Consider the following 16611-nt stretch of genomic DNA (forward strand, 5'->3'; position numbering starts at 1 on the left):
GTGTGTATGTGTGTGTGTGCGCGTGTGTGTGTGTGTGTGTGTGTGTGTGTAGGGTGAGATGGTGTCGGTACCCTGTCCTTTTTTAGTGTGGGAGTAGGCTTGTCAATCAGAAGTAGCCATCTTAACTCCCGTCCAGATACAGCATGGCCTCAAGCTGTGTGTCTTTAAGTAGCCCAGCAGTGTCTCTGTGCTTTGGTTCCTTCCTTTCATTTTTCTTTAAGAATCCAGAGTCTCTCTCACACAGGCCCATTGAGATGTCACTGAGAAAAATAACTCACATAAGTCATCTGGCATAGGAACACATGCGGGGTACTCAGTAAAATCCCCAGCTCCCCTTGCCCAGCCCAGCTCAGCCCAGCCAGGCACCACCCCTTCTCTCCCTTCAAGGCAGCTTTGCCTTTTCAGAGAACATGACTGACAGACACAAAACAAAAAGCCTCCAAGACGAATACCGCCCCCTGCCCAAGCCCTGACCCCTTTTAGACCCTCCCAAGGTACCCCTGTTCTTCCTCAAACACCTGGGGGTCGGCCCAGCTATCCTACTGCTTTTAATTGGGGTCTCCTGTAATTTGGTAGGGAGTGAATCTTATTTTCATATAAATAAATAAAAGAAATCAGATTGCTCGCAGGCAGCACTTAGAGGCTCTTATTTCACTGCCTTCAGCATGAATGACTCCTGAGTAATAGTGGGGGTGGTCTACAGATGACCCCCAGAAAGCTTAGCTGCTTAGTGGCACAGAAACGCCTGGCTCTACTCACTGAGCAGTCTGTGTGCTGTGCGTTCAGGGGAAGTGCAACTTGCCTGTCACCCCTTACACTGAAGGGACCCTCCTTGTTTGCCTGCACAAAGGCGCCTCTCTCTCTCTCTTCAATGTTTTCTTTCTTCACTGTTCAGGCAGATGGTTCCTCCATGTGCGACCCTGCCACAGAAACCCATTTCTCAACTCCCTCAAGCCTGTATTTCATCCCCTCCCTTGAGCAACAGGAGTTATCAGCAGTGGAGTGTCCCCTCCCTACCCAGCAGGGGCTAAAGGGCTTGCTGCCCTGTGACCCCAGCTCTTGGGCTGGACTTTAGGTTGCTTTTCAAATTCACAGGGAACCAAATATGAGCCTGTCAGGGTCTTCAGTCATCTTTAACCAGAAATACTTAATCACAAACCTGTGAGAGTGTGTGTCAACGCACTTCTGCATGCAGGCACGCAAACACACACACACACACACTGGGCCCCCTGGGCCCTCTCCCCACATAAAAAACAGCAAGGGCAGTGACATGTATGATTGTCACATTGCCAAATGTCAAAAGTCCACATCCAGAGCTCTCAACAAATCCTTTAATCACAAAACACCACCACAACAGCACCACCAATAAAACAACGCAAACGCCAGAGCTCTGGGGGTCCAGACTGCCTCCCCAGCAACCTTAACCCAGAAGCAGCCAGGCAGGCTTGTGGACACTGGCTCTCTGACCTGCAACACGATGCTGCCCCCGCTTGGCGGGTCAGAGCAGCAGAACGACCTTGAGGCCCCCAGATCCTGTTGTCAGGAACTGGACAGTCAGTCAGCAGAAACCAGGGGAACTTTTCTCAAACAATTCTATCATTTGCATTTCCTTTCCTGCCGTTTTTGAAATACTTTTCTCCATTGAGATATGCCCTTCTCAAGGTTTAGTCAGGTCAGGTCATCCTGATTTTATTTCACAGATAAGAAACCCCAGCCACCCTCGCAGCTGGCCCCTGAAAGTACACACTCACACATCCTGCACATATACTGAGTAGAAGCCCAGGAGCAATGACAAGTGTCTCCCATAGAAACTACACAGCACAGGTGTGTTTGGTTGAGGGGTCCATCTGCTAAAAGCCCCCAATGAAAGCCCCATTAATAGGCTAACATTTCAGCCACAGCCATCAGTGCCCAGGCTCCTTAGTTCTACCACTAAGGTGCTTTCCCAAGCCTCCCACACTATTCAGCTCATGCAGCCCGTGGCTAGCTGCTTTTCCTATGACCAGCTGATACCTCAACCAGACAGACCCTTTTTCTATGCCCCCCACCCACTTTACCAGCCGGTTACCTTACAGATGATGCAGGCCAGCACTCCTGAAATCAGCCAGAGAAGACTCTTAGCTGCTCCAGCTGGCCCTCCCTTAAAGAGGAGCTGGACAGCTCCCACCAACCCCCACTCACCCAAAGCACTCTCCCCCAATCACAGTGCTTATCCCTCAGTGCCTCAGTGGTACTACGCTACCAATCAGGGTGCCATTGCCATTTAACCTCTGGCAAGGGTCACGGCAAAGGCCACCCATCCTTGTCCTGACCCCAGCCAGGTACCCTTCAGCCAGCCCCACCTGTTGGCTCCCGACTGGGAACTGTGGTTCCTTCTCAAAAGCCTGTCCCTTTAGGCTGCCAGACAGCTAGAGAAACCTGCTGCAGCTTCCCCATCACCTACCGGCCTGCCTCTCTGCTCGGGTGCCTCCAGTAACACTGAGCTCTCTCTCCCCAGCCGCTTGCTTGGGGGCTCACGTACTGAGACGCTCCTCTCAGCCCTCCCCTGTCTTTTACATCAGCCTCCGTAGCTCCAACAGCAGCCTGCTTAAGTCTCGGCCCTCAGGTCTTTACAGGAGGCAAGCTCCCTCTCTTCAGGGTCCTCTCTGTGCTGTCGTCAATAGCAAAACCCCCACCCACCCTGAGAATAAATTTGGGGCCTCTTCCACCTGTCTGGGGGTGCTTCTCCTATGCTGTCTTGCCATTGGCTACTGAGCCTTTTGCCTTGCTGTTCTTCCAGCAGCCCAGGGGAGGGCGTGGTGCTCCCCTTAGGGGAGGGGGGGCAGCTGCTCTGTCTCTAGCTGCTAATCAGCTCTGAGACCCTCTCTCTCTCTCTCTCTCTCTCTCTCTCTCTCTCTCTCTCTCTCTCTCTGCCCCTTCACCAGTTGCTAGGGAGAAGCCTTTGAATGCAAAGCCCCCTGCTCTCTATTTTTTTCTTTTTCCTGACTGAGCAGTGGCTGCCTGGCCAGCTCCGTTTGACCTGCAGAAGTGGGAGCTACGAGAGCAGCTGCAGTAGAGCCAGGGGGCTCTCAAGCTGCACAGCTAAGCTTGACTCTCCCTCTGTAGCCATGAGGCCACATAATTCCCTTTAGTTTTCAGAGTCTCAGGCTTTCCCTATGAAATGGAGATGAGAGTTTTTCTCTCTCTGGCTTGAAGTGAGGACTAAAGCAGATGAGAGTAGCTTAGCCTCCACCAGACACTTCATAAACGCTTATAGAGTCGTCAGTGGGATCTAGGAGGAGGGCGACATGTAACAAGTGTCATAAGAGAGAAAACAGTTTGGCCTTTCAAAGCCCCATGCTGCATACACGCTACAACATCTCCTGGCAGAGGCCCCTCTGCAGGCTTAATCACACATATCAAGCCAGCCTGGAGGCAGCTCTTAGCCTGAGGAACTCACAAGAGATGCGGGAGATGCGGCAGGCAGCAGAAAGCCCTGCAGAGCCCACATCTGCATTTACTAGCATTTGCATGGTTTATAACAGCATTTGGGTTTATAAAGCAGAGAGACACACACAGAGGTATTCCCTCCCTGTTTCTCCCTTGCAGTGACAGCTAAGATAGGGAGGCAGCATGCTTAGGGCATGGCACAGCCTCTGGGAAATGGCCAACTCTCCACTCATTCCCACCACCAGACACTGCCACACCCTTACCTCCTAGGTCACTAAGGTGAGGTTAGGGTTAAAATGATGATGTCAGTTGGCCGGTCGGCCGATCGCTCGGTCTGTCAGTCAGTCGGTCGGTCGATCGGTCGGTCGGTCAGTCGGCTTCCTGTCTTCGAACTGCAATTGTTCTTATGAGAAAACAAACAGGAAATACTTTGCCACACACCAATGCCATCAAGGGTGGGTGATGGCAGTTGGGATTTATGTCACCCTAGACGAAGTCCTGAGCTGAGTGGGCTGTCTGTCCAGAACTCACATGGGAAATTTCACAAAGAGTCTCATGATCTACATTGGATTGGTGAAGACACCATAGCACAGAAAAGCAAAGAAGTCCCATACTCACCGTCTCTCAGCTGCTGTGAGGTTGGACCAGGATGAAACCCAAGGCTCTCCGAGGCTCCCCACCACACCCTGCTGCTGAAGACTGCTTAGCAAGGCTGTGCTGAGTGGTGTGGGTGGGCAAAGGATGGATTGACTAGTTATAAGCACCTCCCAGCAGTCCTTGAGATATCAGCTATTTTGTGACCCAATCCCTCTGAAGGGCAGGGTCAAAATTAGGTGTCAGCACCTACCTATTCGCGGAGGCTTATGAAAATGACATTATTAACCTGATGCAGAGAGGGCCCTATTCATCTGTAATTAAATTATAAATAGGGGTAGTGGGGTGCTAGGGTTTCTGTGTGTTGACTGCAATCTAGAGCACTCAGAATTTTCCAGAGCTCCGGTGAGCTTTTCGATGAAAAGTGTCACCTCTGAGCAGCTGGGGCTTGAAGATGGGAACAGAGACCTCCTAAGACAGCCCTTTCACACTAGGGATGTGCCCTGTACTGACCACTTTATGGTGCGAGAACCCCCAGCTCCCTCCTCAAACACAAACTTAGACCCTGAGCTTCCTCTCATCTCAAATTGCCATATGTGAGAGAGAAATGGAAACTGAACCTTCTGAGAGACAGTTCCATTCCTGTGTGATAAGAGAGGGGAACCAAACATCATTCAAAGAGACATCTCTCTCCCACAAACTTTCCTGGTTATTGCTATGGTTGCCAGACACCTGTCTGCTTGTCAGAGCTGTATTCAACAGGAGAACTTGGGCAACTTCCCTTCCTTCAGAGGGAGATGTAGATGGGGAGAGGGGAGTTGAGAGGGGACTCTAAGACAGCAGAAAGCAGAGTTCTGCATCGGACAGGAGTTGGGCCACTTAAGATTTGTGCCAACTCACTGCGCAGTGGAAATGGTCTGAAATCTTCAAATGGCAGCCAAGAGTCTGTGGCGCCCCCAAGTGCCACAAGGGGGCTGCCTGGGCTACAGTTTCTGCGTTCCCAAATGAGGAGGGGGGAGACACGAAGAGGGACCTACGCTTTGGCTTTCTGCGGCAGCGCTTTTAATTGCAGCAGATGCAGAGGACGCAGGCAGGCAGGCAGGCAGGCGGGCGGGCGGGCGGGCGGGCAGACGGGCGGGGGGCGGCAGGGTCCCGGGGTGGCTTCAGGCTGCACCTCTCCCACAGAGACTGTGCTGCAATGCAGCAGGAGCTGCGGCGGGCGGGCGAGCGGCTGAGGGTCGGAGCTGTCCGGTGTCTGCTTCCCAGAGTGAGGAATGAAAGATGAAGGAGAGGGCTTGCAGGCAGTGCGAAGTGGCCAGGCGCCCAGGGAACCCAAGGGAAGAGTGAAGATGAGCCCGTGGCTTTTGCAGGAGGGCCAGAAAAGTGTGGGCTCTGGGAACGGTGGAGAGTCATAAGGGGTTAGTGGACCAGCAGGTCTTGGGGTCTCAAGGTGAGTCAGTTTGCTGTCCTGTGACTGAGCGCAAAGTGAGGGGGGCTGAGAGCAGCTGAGGCAGGGCGGCTGCAAACAGCATTAGGGGGAAAAGCATCAATTCTTACCTTCCCTGTAAGGCTTAATTAAAAATAAACAAAACAAAACAAAACAAAACGAAAAGTAGACAGTGTGACTGAGCTGGTTACTCGATGTGTGTGACAGGTGACAGTGCTGTTCTCCTAACTAAATTGGCACAGTGTCCCAGCAGAAAGATACGCAGGTTTTGCTCAAAGGAGAGATGCTGCTGCGGGGTCTTTACAGCTCGGGAGTGGGTCTGGCGGTGCTGGAGGTCCCATCAGGGAGTAGATGTGTGCATCTGGTGGGTGTCTGTTTCTAGAGTGCCCCCCAACACTTTCCCTTCAGTCCACCCAGTTTGCAGGGAGTGTTTCTTTAGTCCCGTGCTGTTTCAGATCCTTGTAAACCAGCCTCAGGATGCTGTGCTTCCCTTATCAAGTACCCAAAGCCCCCTCTGAGCTATTAAGTGTTTGTCTGGACGCCGTCGGCACCTCTGTACTCCATTTTTCACTTGTTGATTAAAAAGAAAGTCAGACTTTATTATGTTTTTTTTTTTTCTCAGACACCACAAACGGATAAAATAGTGGGTTCTTAAACAGCACAGTTTTAACCTGTATTTCATCTTCTAGAAGTAGTGTCCATCAAACTCACACACACCCCTGCTTAATGTGAGCCCCGTACCCCCCTTCCCTCCCACTGTTTTAAGCCCTCATTTTTTTGCACTGGCTTGAAGCTAATTCTAGAGATCATATTGTCTCTTCTGTGCATCTCAGAATATTTCTCTCTAAGCAAAGCCATTTTCCTTAATAAAAACATAAAGATATCCATTGCCACAATTTGTAAAATAAAAATACGTGGGGTGCCATCACCACAATTAAAAAATTAACAGCTTTTCCTTTCTGCCATCTAACCTCCATGCAGTGTCCAAATCTTCCTGATGAACTCATAAATTTCTTTTATGATTGGCTTATTCAGATTTCTGTCCAAAGTGCTTCCTGCACTTTCAAGGGGACTGTGGGGGTTCTCAAAGGTAAGTGCAGCCTTAAACGCAGGGCTTTCTACCAAATACAATCTCAGTGAGCCTCGTTTTTCTCCCTGAAAACGGAGCCAATTCTCAGAGCCTCCCAGGGCTACCAGGCAGATTAGAGACAGGTACACACGCATCCCCCAGCCTCATTTCAAACGGAAAGCAGGCACAGCAGCCAACAGCTGTTACTTGAATTATCTTTTTTTCCCGGAAACCTCTAAAGGAGTTGGACTGGATAGACAAGAGAGAGCTGGCCATAGTCCACAAAACAAAAGGCTCCTGGCAGGCCAGGGCCCCTGAGTGATTTAGCCACCTCGCAGCAAGGGTTGCCTGCAATCCCGGGGGCTAGATCCGGGACCCCCACAAGGTGCTGGTCCACTAGATGGCACTCTCTGCTATGTGTCCAGGACCAGGAAAGACCACTCCCCAAGATGCTCAGGCCACAGCCGAAATACCCCGGCCCAGGTGATTCTAAGACATCGTTTTTCACATGTTGTGCAAAGTGCAGTGGCTTTTCTCCCTGCATCCTTCCCAGACCAGCAGCGAAACGCAGAGAGCAAACAATTCATAACAATTTGCTGAGACCAAAACACTATTCTGTCCACCCCCCTTTAATTCCCAGCCCGGCTATATCTGATTGCTCATTATTTTACAGACAAGGGGATGAGAAGGGGTCAAGCATTTTTCTCAAGATCAGCTAGTTAGAACCCGGGGCTGCAGCCCAGGTTTGTCTAATACCTTTGCAAAATAGATATGGGGGAAGGATGGAGGGTCTTTCTGATGGATGGGTTTCTGCGTGAGGATGCATGAGCTGTGCAGGGAGGCAGCTGTATGGATGATAAATGCCGGAGAGATGGTACATGGAGAAGCACAGGTCAGAAAGCTTCCCTGTGGATGGGAGACAGACAGATGGATAAAATAAAGTAAATAAACAGTTTCTCACCAAGATCAAAGGCTTCCCGGCTCTTCCAAGGGTATTTTTTCCTAGTTAACTGCTTGGGAAACCCTTGCCTTCTGCTCACTTTCTGACTGTATCAATTATCTCAGGTGTTTCTGAGATAACAGGTGACCCCTTGACCTGGTCACTAGGACCCAGTCCCAGCTCTGGCTCTGCAGCAGCTTTCTGGCAGCTCTCCGTCTCTGCTGCTCTCACGTGTGTGCTGAGGAACAGCAGGCTGCTGCCTCTCCACAGCTCTCCTGGATGACTAAGCCCAGAGCCCTGGCCTCACGCTCAGCCCTCCTCTTGAACTTCGTGTTCTTTTATTATGCTAGATCATCACAGCCACCCTCCATGATGGTATTTTCCACTGTCAATCAAAAGGGGGACGAAGCAGAGGCTTAGAGATGATAAAAGACTGTCCCCAACGTCATCCAAGGGGGCTGATGCAGACCCAGCCTGCTTTTTTTTTTTTTTTTCCTGTCTGAACCCACACTGACAGATTTCCTTTCCTCTGTGACCATGCCTGAAAAAAAATCTGTGTTCCTTAATTCTCCCTGCTGTCAGGGGCCCCCTTTGGGGGCTACACTTCTTATCCAATCGAATTTAGTTTATTTTCTAAGCAGCGTCTTCTCAAGTGCGTTCTATCTGTAATTATCACGCAAGCAGGGGCCACACGTACTCTGGCATCCCAAGGGAAAATTGAGCTAGTTTTCCTGCATTTTCTGTTCTGACTGAATGCTAATGTAGCAGGTGTAAGGAGAGGCAAGGAGAGGCCCTGAGAATGCCCCTCTGTAGAACTGGCTTAGCTTTGGCAGGTAGGTTTTGAAAAGCTGCATCTGGAGGATCTGCCAGGGTCTGTCAGGGTCTGTCAATGAGCATTCTGTATGCACATCAACCCAAATGCCTCAGTTTACCCAATTTTAAAATGGAAATGCAAAAAGCACTTTTTTTCAAAAAATCATTTTGAGACTGGGTCTTACTGTTTAACCCTGGCTGTCCTGGAACTGGGTTGGTCGAGCATTCTGGCCTCACAGAGATCCACCTGCCTCTACTTCCTGGGTGCTGGGATCAAAGGCATGAATCCCATTGCCTGGCCACCTGAAAAGTGACTTGAGGGGCTGAGAGAATGGTACAGTTTCCTGCTTTCCCAGAGGACCTAAGTTCAGTTTCAAAACCTCACCTCAGTCTCTACCAGCCCCATATAGATTCCACACCCTCTTCTCAATTCTCTACTACAAGCCTCCTAAGTTAAAATAACAAAAATAAATTAGGTGACCTGAACCCTTAAAATCCAGAAAAGGAGCCCAGGATGCTGTTAAGTTGGTAGAATGGTTGCCTAGTATTCATAAAGCTCTGAGTTTGCCTCCCAGCACCATGGAAAAGTAGGAGGCAGAAGCAGGAGGGACAGATGTTCAAGTTCACCCTTGACTATGTAGCAAATTCAAAGCCAGCTTGGGGTACATGAGATGATTCTGCCCCCAAAAGGTATTTTTAAAAGTAATTATTTTAGTTTCCATATAATCATTATAACTACTGAACTTACCTTCACTAAGACTCCTCACCCACATGGTGTGGTGTATTTGCAGCCTAGTTCTGCTTCTTCCCTGCTGTGTGGTGACCAGTAAGTCACTTAACATCTCTGAAGCATAAATTAGGACTTCTCATCTCTGTCCAAATCCCACCACCTGAGTGAGGCTGTCTCCCCTTTAGCTGCTCCCCTCAGCCGGTGCCCCCCCAATCCCCGGATGCTACTATGTCAGCCCATACCTTGTGTTTATTCGGTCTGAGTGCTCTTTTTTCCTGGCTTTCCCCACAGGGCTGTTCGTCCTCACAGGATTTTCCCTTGTTCTCAGCATCTAGACCTAACGCCCACTTCAGAATGGGAGGGAGGATGTCTGCTGCCCCGTCGTCTCCACACCCGAGGAATGTCCGTGTGTGTGCACAGCGGGCTGCACACAGCAGGCTGCACGGTGCTCGGTACTGTGTCTGCATTCAGTAACTATTGGCTAATTATGACTAATTGACAGGACTGTTGTGGGAAGGAAAACGTGTGCTGAGAAGCCCGTGCTGGGTGCAGTACAAACAATGCAGGCAGCTAGGGGCCCACCGGGGGCTTGCTAACTGGACACCTGAGGCCCCGTGCTGGGAGCAGCAGGGCGAGCTCACTGGCTTGGCTTGGTTACCAGGAGCCTCCTTCGACTTAGAGGGGACCAATATGCACGGGGAGAGTTTCATGGCAGTATGGGGCTGGGGAGAATGTAACTCAACTGAGAGTGCTTGCTTAGCGTTCAGGAAGCATTGGGTTTGAAACCCTCAGCACTGTATAAATACTGGTTGCTCTGAACCTGGCACTCAGGCCAGCTAGGTCTTCAAGAGACCTCTAAACAAAACTAAAGTAAGACAAGTAATCTGACAGCACATATTCCCTGCCCTGTGGCTCAGTTTTCAGAAGTGAGTGCCTGTGGGGGGATTCTTGACCACAAAGGAACAGCTCCCAGCGATGTCTGGGCCAAGGTCTTTTCTCCCTGAAACCCTTGGCTAGTTCAGAGCACAGAGTGAGTTTGCCTGTCTAATTTTTAGGAGACCTGTTGAACAGATAGGTGTGTGGGGTGGGTGGAGCTGTGTGAGCATGCACAGAGTGGGTGTGGCTTTGAGGATCAGTCTGTCAGTCTATCCTTCAGACTGCCTGGTCCATCGGTCGGTCGGTCCGTAGTCCTTCAGCCTGTTGGACCCAGGAAGGTGCTGCTGTTCTCGGTCTGCAAATCCTACGAGTCCAGGGCCTAAGACGGAGAGACCAGGTCACGTCTCTGCAGTTACACAGCTCATGAGTGCCTGCTGGGGTGGAACCTGGTTTGTCTGTCTGTCTGTCACCATCGCTCGGGTGCTGCTGCTGCTGCTGCTGCTGCTGCTGCTGCTGCTGCTGCTGCTGTGGGGGCAAAGATTTGTGAAAGGGGCTCAGAGATGCTGTGGGAGGGCTTCTGCCTGGCTCTGAAGAGAAGGATTAACTAAGGGATCAGAGCCATGGATGTTTTGTAGATGGGAACATAGCATAGAGAGGCTTCTCCATGATGTAGATGTCACCTGGCTGAGTTTTGGGGTGGGTATCATCATGTGGGTATTTTTGTAGGCTATTCTCATCTCATGACGGTGACCAGAGGTAGAAACAGCCAATGTGTGTGAGGAGCTGGGTTCGAGCCCTGTCATCAAATCGCAAATGGACATGTTTTAAAGTCAAGCTGTGTATATTCAGCAGACCATGGGCTCTTGAAAAACCTTTTTCAAGAGCACACATCTGTTTCCATGCTATATGTATAAGAGGAGGCGGGATAAGCCATTGTTAAAAACATTTGTGTGACCAGCAGGACAGTGGGGGCAAGAGGGTGGGGGACCTATGTGGTTAGTCCTAAGTAGTTCAAATACTAATTAATAAGACACGGATAAGGCCTGAGGACAAGTGTGGGCTGTGAACCATGAGATGTGTTAGTGTTAACCCAGCAGAAGGTACTAACATATAAAGAGAACTCAGAGGGGAGGGGGTGGGCTGCTCATGTTATATTAAAAATTAGAAAAGAACAAGCAAGAATGTCCTCATGCCTTGGATCCCTCAGCCATGAGACCTTCAAATAAAGTACCAAGATTAACCCAGGTCGGCTAACCTGACATTTATGAGCAAAAGGGTCCAGCAGCCATTTCCTGCCATTCTGTGCCCTCACAGAAGGTAGCAGGCCTGGGAGGTCTCTCCTCAGGAAGTAATAAGGAATGGTATAAAGTTATGTATGCATGATTTAAATTAATTGTGCATAAATTAAAGAGCTTCATAAGTAGACCGTGATGAGGTGTTTTTTTCTGTCCTGTTGGTTTAATTGACAAATAAAAATTGTATGTATTTAAGCTCTGATTTTTTTTTGTGCTTAGTACCCCACACTGTAATGCTTATGTGGGAGGATATAATCTTATATATCCTTATATATTGGACCCTCTGTGTTAATTCTCAATATATGTCACTGTTGACTAGAGTTGCCGCTCTGTATGTATGTTACCCACTGAGAACTTAATATTCTTTTAAATATGACTTGTATTTTCTGACCCACTCCTGTTCCTCACACCCACTGACCTCTACTAACTGCCCTTCCAGTCTGAGTTTGTGTGAAGTTATTGAGAGACCAATCACAGCCATAGGCTGTGAGTAAGATGGCCCCCAGGTGAGCAGAACGGTCAGGAGTATTGCTCTGTTTGCCTACTTCAACTGAATTTGGTCTGCAGTTAAAGAGGAATTAAATGAGTCAGTAAATAAGGGCCAGGTGACAGGAGCCCAGGAGTGGGCCACTAAAAATGTTTTTTGACCGAAAGGTTAATTTTTATTCATTGATGTATAATTATAGCCTTTTAAAAACTTCTTTTTTACCTCTCTGTGTTAAGAGTCATTCAGATGTACTAAGATGTGGCGAGATTCGAACTCGGCTTATTGTATTCAAAATGTATGAAAACAATGGGAAGACCAAGTAGGCAATGATGATGAGATTGTATCTGTAATCAAAGATGGCTGTGTCTCTACTCTGTACGTGGGTCTGTTGTTTGCATTGTGGTCAGGATGTATAGGATCAATGTTTATAAGAAAGAGTTGCTTTAGGGTTGGGGTTTTTTTGGATAGTGAATTTGTACATATTCATTATATTGATAAGAAATGATGAATGAATGAATGAATGAATGAATTCATGAATGAATGAATACGTGCTTGGGCCTGTATGATGCTTCTAGTTTAAGATAATCTGCCCTGCTCACAAGTGGCTTTGAAGCAAGTGTTTCTACTTCGTCCCTTTTTAATATCTGCCTTGTGTTCCACAGAATGGAGGCCCTAATGTGAATGGAGACTAGCCTGCTGGTAGAGACCTTGGCAGTGACCGCCGTGGGCAATGAGCCATGGGCCAACAATGTGAGTAATGGCTAGTTTTGTTATTTTGAACTTGGGTAGTTCGCTGATGGGTGTTTATTGTATTATTAAACATGATTGAGTTTGTAAATAAAATCAAAGATGGCCAAAGCTCTAGTCAATGAGGAGACTGTCATGAGAGTAATTAATCCAATTAGGCATAATAATTACCGAATTAGAAGTAATATAGTAGGCTGTTTTGTAAGGGGAAAATAGCAAAGAAAAAGGGAATTTCTCATGCTTGGATGATAGGTCAATTGTTCATGTGCTTGCCTTATAAGCGTAGGGCCTGCAGTTGATCTGGTGGCCATATGTAAGAAAGTGGTCATGGTGGCATTCTTAGAGTCTCAGCCCTGAGGAGGTAGAGACAGTCCTTTTGCGAGACTGATTACCCTACATGGGGAGTTCTAGGCCCATGATAGTGCCTAGGGAACAACTTTCAAGTTTGATCTCTGGTCTTACCATGAATGCACCACCCAAAAGAAGTATGTATATGCTTATGTGCATACACCCATATAGCATATGTGTGCCATATGTTAAGTGTTGCATATTCTTTTATCATCCTCAAGGTTGGGTGTTTATGTATCTTCATAATATATTTTAAAATTGATGTCCTTATAAAACAAAATGAATGGTCTAAAGTTGCCATGACCTGTGCTTCTAATCCAGACATGTGCTTATGTATGAAACACACCATTTCAATAATGGTAGAGTTTCGTATATGCAAGGACACCATTGGTAGTACCTGAATGTAAAAACAAAACCTAAATGGCCCACCCATAGGCCATTGAGGCTAATATTGTAAAATGATTAAGCTTATCAATTAATCCCATGCAGGTCTGAGTCTCCGACAGTTATCTCAGATTGTAGGTTCTCAATAAATTCTTTCTATTACATAAAGTGGGTATATGGTGATTTCACTTAGTCCTGTAATATTTGTGGGGATTAGAACTCTTATTTGGAGACAAGAGGTACATAAAGGATAAGTGAGTATTTATGTTTAAAAACAATTTTACAATGTATTTTCTTTGCACAAGTGTTTTGCCTGAATGTATGTACTTGTGCCACATGTTGCCTGTTGCCCATGGAAGTCAATAGAGGGTATTTGGCCCCTAAAATAGAATTATTAATATTCGTGAACCACTACATGGGTGCTGGGAACTGAATCCGGGTCCTTTGGAAGAGCAACCAATCCTCTTAACCTGTAGTCCCTGTCTTCATATTTCACAATCTTTAGCTAGAGAGTCAAAGATAATTCATTAACAAGTAAGCAAATGAGACACAGACACATTAACACAGCTAAGTCCTCGCTCAGACTGAAGGGTATCTGTCAGCATCTCAGGAAGTATACTTAGTCATGGGTGATGCAATTGAGCATCCCTAGGTCTTCCAGGACATTGAATTGCCCCATGAAAGGCACACTGAGAACTGTCCCTGTAGTATCCCATCATGGCAGGGCTAGATTTCATAGATATTTTCTTGACATAGCCCTGTAGACTTCATTAAAAGAAGATAAACCACTTAATACCCTCGTATTATGGTCCTAATTATGAACATCAAAGGTCCTTTAAAATATGTTGATTAGGGAATTAGTCAAGATATTTATAACCATGCAAACACAGTGCTGTGTTGGATGTTAATTTTAGTATTCAATGTAAATAATTACACCAAGGCACAAAAGAATTGAAAACTGAAAACATAGACTGGTAAGGAGAGCGGGCCAAGTGTGAAAGGATGTGAGTTTAGTAATGTTGTCCTCCCCACTGAAGCAACAGCCTTCTCATTCCTTTCTGTTCTCCAGCTGTTCTGGGTTTCCTTGTGTCTGCTGTATGATTTGTTTAAACTTTTGACCATAACTAAAGTCCTAGGCTGTTTATTCTTTGAGGAAGGAGTGAGAAGACAGAGATGAAAGCCCTCAGCCAAGTTAGAAGGCTCAGATGGTACTTGGATTGGTGAACCTTGCTTGCTAACAGTTCCTTAGAGACAATGCAATCTTAGGGCTAGAGAGCTCGTTCAATGGTGAGGATGGCAGAACCCAGCTCACAATGACCTGTAATTCCCGTTCCAGGGGTTGAGATCACCTTTTTGGTCTCCCAGGGAATCACAAGCATGCACACATACATGCACATGCACACACACATAGTAAAGACAAAATGAATCTTTTAAAACAGAGAAATGACCAAATCAAATGGAAGAGAGGCCGTGTGAGCTGCAGATGATGATGTGTCCAGCTCCTGAAAAGGCCAGTTAAGCTCATTAAGAAAAGTACTCTACCATTACAGGGAGAAAGAGCAGACCCTACTTCTGTCTCTCGGATCTTTGTGCAGAGAGGAGAATGTCTGTGATTGACATTCTGAAGTGGTAGAATTTAGCTTCATAGAACTGTTGAATGCTTGATATAGGGAATGAAAATGTTCTTTTGCTCAATTTTTTATTAATTTAAATTTAAATAACCCAATATGGCTAATGGCTTTCCCTTAGTTGTATTAGGGAATTGTCTCATGGGGAGGGGGCTTTAGAAATACTACACATGAATAAATAAACACATAATTTAAATGAATGATTATTAATTGTAAGCTAATAGCTGAATTGCTACAAAGAATTATTATAATTTATATAGTGCTGCAAAGCTGAATTTTTTGTCTAATTCATGTTATTCTTTTTTAACTTTTCAATATTTCCTTGATTTCATACCCCATAGTCTATGTGATCTTGTCTCTAATATTGAAGATTTATGTATTTTAATGGACAAGAATCAAAAAGGTATTGTCAAACTTATTAATGGCATGTTAATTGTCTTTCGAGTGTTGTCTTTTTATTATCAAATGGCCTCAACGAATGAGTAGTGAATTCTAATGGATATATAGCTCACTGAAAGAATATTTGCCTAGAATATGTGGCTTCCTAGGTTTCATCACCAATCCAACAAAATACAAGACTAGAGTCTACCTGGACCACAACAATGATAATATAATTTTTGATTAACTCAGATCAACAGAATGCAATCCATAAATGAATGAATGTCCACTTCAACACAACTTCTCCAGTAACACATACTAAGGCCACTTTATTGGTTAGCATTCAGTCATTCACATTACTTTGACACCATGGTTGACTTAATCCAGTGAAAATGTTCAGAATAGCTTATGTGATCAACTTTGAATCCTAAACAAATGAAGGTATCAGGGGTGGGGGTGGGGGAGGGGGGGTGATGTTAGGGATGAGTGTGGGGTACCTGTACCATCAAGAGTGTTGCCTGTGAGCCTAGCATGGGCTCACGCCTGTACTCCTAGACCTTTTGAGGCTTTGTGGTCATCCTGGGCTAAAAAGAGAGACATTCTTCACGCCTCCCCCCCAAAGAAACAAACAAACAAAAGAAAAATGAAAACAAGCAAACAAAAAGAATATTAGTGTAGTGGTATATACTAGGATTATCAGGAAGAAAGCTGAAGTAGAAGGAAAGAATGTGTGTTCAAGGTTAGCATAGACTAAATAAAGATTTGGGAGGTTTGGGATGGAGAGAGAATATAGGAGAGAGTGAGAGGGGAGGAGAAAGCAGCTGAGGGGGAGGGCAGGGGGAAGATTATGTAAAGGAATACCTATTTCTTTTGGGAAGTTAGCCCACAGGCACACACTGTCCAATAGAGTGACCACTAGCAGCACTAGACAGTTGCACTGTATTTTATGTGATGCGATCTCCATCTAAAGTTCCTAATGTAGCTATGAGTTCTTGAATAAGTGTCTAGATTGATGAGATATATCTACTTATTTATAGCATCATTTACTCAGCCACAATGATACATTTTAGAATTGTGCCATAGAGGTAAACAAAAATAAAAATAAAAAAAGCTAAGCAGCTTTCTTTGTTTTCAAATTCCTGGCATGTGATTCTTTGAGATTCAGGACAGTGTGTCAGAGTGCTCAGCAATTTCACAATTATGATTATTTTAAACATACATCAAAATTGCATGTTTAAAGGACAAAACTCATTAAATTTTCTTGTAGTTACAAAGAGCTACAGCCTCCAAAAATATCCAAACAATGTAACTTCATTTCGTATTCAGATCTTCCAGGAAGGTACAGACCCTCATGGAATTATATGTGGATACTGCCCCTTTCAGGACTTATTTTGAATTGAAGCTGTGCTAGCTATTGAGTGTATTCAAATCTCTTACATGAACCCA

General features: G+C 46.3%; 1 long non-coding RNA gene across 7 annotated transcripts in view; it reads left to right on the forward strand.

Moving 5' to 3' along the window:
• LOC115064393 overlaps positions 1-16611 on the forward strand; it is a 55436-nt gene that overhangs the window by 4000 nt on the left and 34825 nt on the right. For 6 of the 7 annotated variants that reach the window (XR_003844207.1, XR_003844213.1, XR_003844210.1 and 3 more), the window contains exons 3-5: positions 9351-9474; positions 12343-12430; positions 15129-15190. This is a non-coding gene — a long non-coding RNA (uncharacterized LOC115064393). The remainder of the gene's footprint in view (positions 1-9350; positions 9475-12342; positions 12431-15128; positions 15191-16611) is intronic. The other variant, XR_003844208.1, reaches the window with a different exon arrangement.

The sequence above is a fragment of the Mus pahari genome, chromosome 7 (assembly GCF_900095145.1).
Source record: "Mus pahari chromosome 7, PAHARI_EIJ_v1.1, whole genome shotgun sequence".
NCBI lineage: Eukaryota > Metazoa > Chordata > Mammalia > Rodentia > Muridae > Mus > Mus pahari.